At 33.1% G+C, this 7274-nt stretch overlaps 1 long non-coding RNA gene across 2 annotated transcripts; it reads right to left on the reverse strand.

Moving 5' to 3' along the window:
• Nucleotides 1–2655: 2655 nt before the first annotated feature.
• Nucleotides 2656–6271, reverse strand: LOC110826152 (uncharacterized). 2 transcript variants are annotated; one of them, XR_015816567.1, is made up of 4 exons: nucleotides 6131–6254; nucleotides 5137–5194; nucleotides 3005–3217; nucleotides 2656–2897 (listed from the first exon to the last, which is right to left on the reverse strand). It is a non-coding gene; the product is annotated as an uncharacterized LOC110826152 (long non-coding RNA). The 2 variants fall into 2 exon arrangements; XR_015816566.1 differs by lacking the exon at nucleotides 5137–5194 and having other exon boundaries at nucleotides 6131–6271.
• Nucleotides 6272–7274: the final 1003 nt, after the last annotated feature.

The following is a 7274-nucleotide window of genomic DNA, read 5'->3' on the forward strand; positions in this document are numbered from 1 at the left end:
CTCAAGTCCTGAGCTCCAGCACAAATAAATGCTGTCTGATCTCTAGGTGGAGTCCCCACTCGAACCTCTTAGCCTTCCTGCCTTCATCCAACAACGTTTCAGGGGAGTATCGGCCCAACTCTAGGAACTTGCGAGCATATTCTGACACAATCATGTTCTCCTGAACCAACTGGACAAACTCCGTCTCCTTCAGATGTCGGAGATGCTCTGGAAGGTACTCTGCATGAAAGGCTGCTAGGAACTGTTCCCAAGTAACTGGAACAGGCAGGGTGGTCTGTTTGAGTTCCCACCAGCGGTCCGTTTCTCCCACTAGCATGTAGGTAGCAATAGTGACTTTCTATTTGGGAGTCACTCCCAGGGTTTTGAATGCCTTCTCTGTCTCTGCTAACCAATACTCAGCATCTTCAAAAGAGGATCCCCCCGTAAAAGTAGATGAGTTTAGTATCTTGTACATCTCTTTGTAGCCTGGGTCAATCACGGGAGGAATTGGGTCCCGTGGAAGAGGGACTGGACCATGCTGAGGATAGATTGGGGGGCCATGCAGTGGTATTTGCTAATATAGTGGAGGCCCCGGATTGTACTGTGGCGGTGTTGGGTGGTACTGTGGCTGGGGCACCAGATCATACTGTGGTGGTACTAGGTGATACTGTAGAGGAGTAGGGTCATACGGGGTGGCTTGGGATCCTCTTGCTGTAGGGGTGGCTCAACTTGTGACAGCGGGGGAGTGTCAGGTAGCTCTCTCCTCTCCTCTCGGCCCTACTGGGCAGCAATGAGTCTCTCCAGCATCTCAAATATTTGGTCAACATCATCCCTAAGCAAACCATCCTGGGCTGCTCAGTTTAATGGGGGTCTTCCTTTCCTAATCTCTCTATACCTGCATTTCACAAAGAAGAGTTGCGTGGTAATTCATTATTTTGGTGTTTCCCTAAGAATTATTGTGTAAGGAATGAGTTCGAGGAATGCGGCTCTGATACCAATTGTAACGACCCCGAAAATATCCAAAGAAAATAAAAGATAATTAAAATGTAGAAATGTAATAAATGTTCAGAGTTTACATTTTTTACACAAATAAATGAAAGTATCAAACAGTGTTACAGAATTCACCCTTTTGGAAGAAACACAAGAAATAAAGAAATAAATAAAAATAAAGAAATCTAGCATCTACTCGTAATCCTCTTGCGGATCGGGTTTTGGAACCTGGTCCTCTTGATCTGAAATGGTTAAATAAGAGATGAGCTACACTAGCCCAGTAAGCATATCACACTATATTACTGACAAAAAATTAAATATTAGTATAAAATAAAAAAAACACTAATAGAGCACTAAATTTAGCAAACTCATTTATTAATCATAAAAATCATTTATCGTTCATTTAACATAATGGAATTTATAAAAACAATCTATACAGACAATAATATTATACAGATAATTATTTCATGTATAATAAGCAATTATAGCACATATTATAAATCTATATCCATAATCAATAAATCAAACAATAAATGTCACTCTTTTTAATAGCCTGCTGGTATCCATAAGAGTTTATAGGGATGTCATCGCTTCACATGAACCATTTCATTTAACATTCTTAATTACGGGCCGTCCCCATACCCCGTACCGGTATGAGTGCCAATTTACCAAACCTTAATACCTCGTCCGGTATGAGGGTGAAGCGGGCCATTCCCATACCCCATCCGGTATGAGGGTGAAGCGGGCCATTCCCATACCCCATCCGGTATGAGCGCCAAATTATCAAGTCTTCATTTGTTGTGCATCTATAGAAACTAACAATCATGTAGTCCAGTTTCTTTTCTCGTGGCCTATAAGCCCTACCCTCAACTGGACATCCCTAAATGTGCAAATGTCTTTGTAGTTGCTTTTGTTGGAACTCTGTTGAGTAAATATGTTGCAGTCTTTAATGCTTCTTTCCAGAGTAATTCAGATAAGATAAAATGACTAATCATACTCCTCACCATATTCTTAAGTGTTCTGTTTCGCCTTTTAGTAATACCATTCATACTAGGAGAACCTGACATGGTGTACTATAGGATGATACCGCATTCCTCTAAGAATCGAGCAAACGGTCTTGAATGTTGTTCACCTGATCCGTTAGATCTACCATAGTATTTACCACCACAGTTAGATCTAACTACCTTAATCCTTTTGTTGAGTTGGTTATCAACTTCTGCTTTAAAACTCCTGAACACATCCAGGGACTGAGACTTCTCATAAATGAGATATAGGTAGCCATATCTTGAATAATCATTTATGAACGTTATGAAATATAGTTGACCATTCTAAGAAGTTATAGGGGACGGTCCACAAATATTTATATGAATGAGTTATAATACGTCCATAGCTCTGTTGGCACCTAATATCTTAATATTTATCTATTTTCGCTTGATACAATGGACATATCTATCAAAATCTGTAAAATCAAGGGGATTTAGAATTTCATCTGACACAAGTCTCTCAATTCTTCTTTGGGAGATGTGATCTAATCTCTTGTGCCATAATGAAACAGAATTTTTCTTGGTTAATTTTCTCTTTACACCTCTTATACCAACATACAGGGATTCATTATAAGAAGCAATTGTATCAAACAAATAAAGATTATCATGCACTGATAAACAATCAGAACCAATTAGATTTGAATTAAGAAAAATACTAAAATTTTCATTTCTAAATGAACATGAATAACTAAATTTGTCCAATACAAAAATAGAAATTACATTCTGTTTAAACGACGGTACAATAAAAGTCTCTTCTAAATCTAAATAAAATTCAATCCTTAACAACAATCTTAATTTTCTGATTGCTTCCACCTCAATTGGTTTGCTATCACCCACATAAATAAATTTGGCACCATCACTTGGCTAACGGCAATGGAGGCAACCCTGCATAGACGGACTAATGTGAGTTGTGGCACCAGAATCTATCCACCACGTGTGTGTAGGTACAAAAGTTAAATTAACCTCAGAACAAAAAAAAATAATAAGCATACCTTTCTTTGCACGCCACGCATGATAGTTAACGCATTGTTTTTTTTTTTGTCCCCCAGAGCTTTACAGAAGAAACAAACATTTTTTGTCTGAATCTTCTGTTGTATTAAAACCGTAACAGATTTACTTGTTTTCTTTTTCTTGTTCTTCATATCATTTAAGATCACTACAAAATGAGCACTCTCTGTCCTCTCAAACTTCAGCCTTTCCTCCTCCTGAACACAATGTAAAATGAGCTCATTTAGATTCTAGGATTCTTTCTGAAAATTGTATGTCACCTTAAAATGATTGAACTGTAGTGGAAGAGAAATCAAAATAAAGTACACAAGTACTTCTTCTGACAATTCCACTCTTAGTGCCTTGAGTTTTGCATGCACATGTGACATCTCTATTATGTGCTCTTTGATGTTTTCATTTTCCTTATACCTCATGGAAACAAGAGTCGACAGAAGTGTACATGCCTCAACTTTACACTTATGACAAAACATTGTTATAGAGAATGAATGAAATCTCTAACTATTGTGATCTCATCGGACATAGTGCCCTGAAAAATTTTTGGAATGGCTTGTTCCATAACCAACATATTCATATGGTTTGACTGATCCCATCTTTCAAACTCCTTCTTTTCGTCAAAGGTACTATCAGAAATAATTAGATTGGGTTGATCAAACCGTAGCCCAATCCATATCCATAACTCCAAGCATAAGTTGAACATTGTTCTTCCATTGCTTGAAGTTTGTGTCATTCCACATTGGGATGGAATTAACATTCACGGTGATACTTCTAGCAGAAAAGAAAGTGGAATAAAGAACAAACAAAAAATAAATTAATTAGCACTCACATAAAACTGTAAATTATAAAATTTAATAATGAATTTTAAATAAAGGTATATTCCCATCAAAATACTGAGCACTCCATTAATACTGTATACTTGGACAGAATATTAACTTGTAAGTGGTACCCTATAACAATAATTAAATACAGATAGTAAAAATACATCAAACAATAAACCTTCTTTTTTGGTCGATTTAAAGTTCACATGTTATACTGAATAACTGTCACGTATTCATTATCACAAAAATTAGAATGCAATAATATTAAATATTAACCTTCCTTTAGGCCGATTAATACTCACATAAATTACACTTATACAACTGTTTACAATATAAAATAAATAAATTATCTACAAGAGAAATCACTCTGTTAATATATTGTGTAAATTAATTTATTTTAATATGCATATTCACATACTAATATTGAAATTCAAAATTAAAACTAAATTTAAACCTAATTAGGAAGAAAATTAACCACAAAATGACCACAAATACCCTTTAAAAATCTTTTTTTGGGTCAAAAGTTGACCGTTGATCGGTCAAAGTCAATGTTGACCGTTGATCGATCAAGATGTTGACCAGATCGTGTCAACACCCGGTCGGTCCTGGGCCGGTTTGGGTCTGAGCTAGGTTGGTCTAGCCCAAACTCGCCTGGGCTTTGGTGCAGCCAAATGGGCCTCTTTTTTCCTTCTTTTCTTCCTTTTTCTTTTCTTCTTGTGGACCAAGCCCGGATAAATTAAAATTTAAAACATAACAATAGAACCCAAATAACCCAAAACTTTCCTTTTTCCTTCTTCCTCATGCAACCTGTAATGGCTAATTTCCAAATTGCTACAGTAACAACTAAAAATTTCCAGTCGTCATGCATGAAATTCGGCTGTCGAACTGTTGCGTAACTGCCAGGCTTTCTTCCTCATGTTGTGGTGGTTGGCCACTGATTTTCTTTTTTTGTTTTATGCTTCATATATATGTATATATATACATACTAAACTCATATATATATATCCATATATTTTTCTAAACTTCTATATGTATATATATATATCTCTAATATTCATATATATATATATTTGGATCTATATATATGAATTTAACCAAACAAAAAATAAAATTCAAAAGCCAAAATTTTGAATCAAAAATCTAAAATCACAAAACAAAAAAAACTTGAATCTCGAAAATCCAATACGAGAAATGCTCTGATACCATTTATTGGAATAAAAATACTTTTTAGATTAACAAATCTATAAATCTAAATATACAATCTCGTACTGAATTAACGAGGAATATAAGCGGAAGCATACCTGGATCCATCGGTAGAATCTTTCGAATCAACATGGCGCTTAAAAATTAGTTTATTTTCTGGTGACGGGATTTCAAAAAAATAAAATGGCTTATGAGACCATAACTGCCTTTTATATCGACAAGCTTTTATAATTCTTATTTTTTCTATCATAAAATAAAAATATTATAAAAATAGTATTTATACATTACAAACTCATACTCAAACCAAATGCATTAAGGTCCAATTCTGTTTAACCATATTTGTTCACTTTTAAATAAACCCATTAAATTGACAACTTGATACGCATACCAAAGTCTACATTAAGTTCACATGTTAGAAAAAAGATCTTACATATAAACTTATAGAAAATATGTGTGTATATATATATATATTGTTTCCCTTTATACATTTATACCTAATTCAAGTAAATAAGTATATTTTCACAGATTCCTTATAGTTTATGTATATATATATCTCATATACATACACACACGCACCCCATATATATCTTATATAATTATATATATATATATATATATATATATATATATATAGGGAAATAACTTAATTTAGTCACCATCTTACTACACCGAACCCTCACCATCTCTTCATTTAAATTTAAGTTTTTCATTCAAAATCAAGTAAATCCAAAATGTATTTGTCTTAAACACATTGCATGCCATGGTTTAAAGAATTTAAAGAAAAATAACATTAACAAAGTTAACAAAGAAAGCAAATAGTTTGCCCTTGAATCACCTTTTTAAAGAGTTAAACTATTCATTATAGCATTTTAAAGTTAAATCTTAGATAAACGGATCTAAAAAACAATTATAATTAGTATCCCTACCTTAACTGAAATAGAAAATGGTCGGGTTTCATAGTAGCGGATAGGCTTCCCTTCAATCAAAGGTTTACCCTTTTGGATTTGGATTTTCTTTCCTAAATGTGCATAAAAATTACTGAAATCTAAACTACAAGTGAAAAGGAAGAGAAATAGGAAGAAATCGGCTTACTTTTTCCAGTTTTCTTCTTCCGGTGCAGTGGCTCCGGTGGCAGACCTTCTTCTTATTTCTAGTGACCTCCTCTCGTCTTTCTCTCTTTTTTTTGTTTAGGTTGATTGAAAAATGGGAAAATGTGTTGTTTGGGTGTTTATATAATAGGGAAGGGATAAGGATGGTGAGATTGATTAATTTAGATGACATGGCAGCCTCGGAGGGGGAGGGAATCTCCCCATCCATGTGCATGGTGGCCATGTGGCCATCCTTATCCCCTTTCCTATTTTTTCCCAGGCTTAAATCTCACATACAACCCCTTTTATTTGATTGGTCCTTTTCTTTATTGTGAAATTTTAATCCTAATTTACTTTTTTTCTCTTTTTTTTTTGTTTTTTTATTTATTTTACAATTTTAATTTAATTAATTTATGAAATTTAATAATTTCTAATTAATTTTATAATTTCTTTATAATCTAATTTTATTATTTTATAAATATTAATATTCCCTAATTAATTTTAATTTAATTTATTTTACTAATTAAGAGTTTTAATATATATTTTTTAAAATCCTTTCCTAATTTATTTTAATTTTCTAAATAAATTTCTAATCTTCCAAATAATTTTATTTTTAAATTTAATTTATTTTACAAATTTTTCTAATTTTGCCCCAAATTTTGTAAATAAAATTCAGAGTTTGATTTTCAGGTTATTACATAAATCGTATTTGGGAGTACCAAGTCAGAAAATAAAGATTTCTTCTAAGGGAGATATGAATAAATGTGTAGTCTAGGATCGAAAAAGAATGATTATGAACTCTATCTCATGGTTCATATGATTATAATTATGACTGTAATTATGACTTATGGAAGCGTAACTATGACTAGTTTTATGTCGATAGTAGAAATTATCATTTCCTTATATGATTGTGACTGATTGATATGAAAAAATAACAAATTTATGCACATGTGTTGGTTGTGTTTGGTGGATGATAAAAAATTATTGCAAAATAAATATATATATGGGAAAAGGTACTTTATATGTGATAATGTGCAATTAATACAATTATACGGTTATATTAAGGAGAATGAAAATTTACCAAAATTGTACATGTAAAGTTGAGTTGTGAAATTGTGGATGTTTCATGAAAGAATTGGGGTACATGT

This window comes from Carica papaya, chromosome 9, assembly GCF_054855325.1.
Source record: "Carica papaya isolate Zhongbai chromosome 9, ASM5485532v1, whole genome shotgun sequence".
Taxonomy (NCBI): domain Eukaryota; kingdom Viridiplantae; phylum Streptophyta; class Magnoliopsida; order Brassicales; family Caricaceae; genus Carica; species Carica papaya.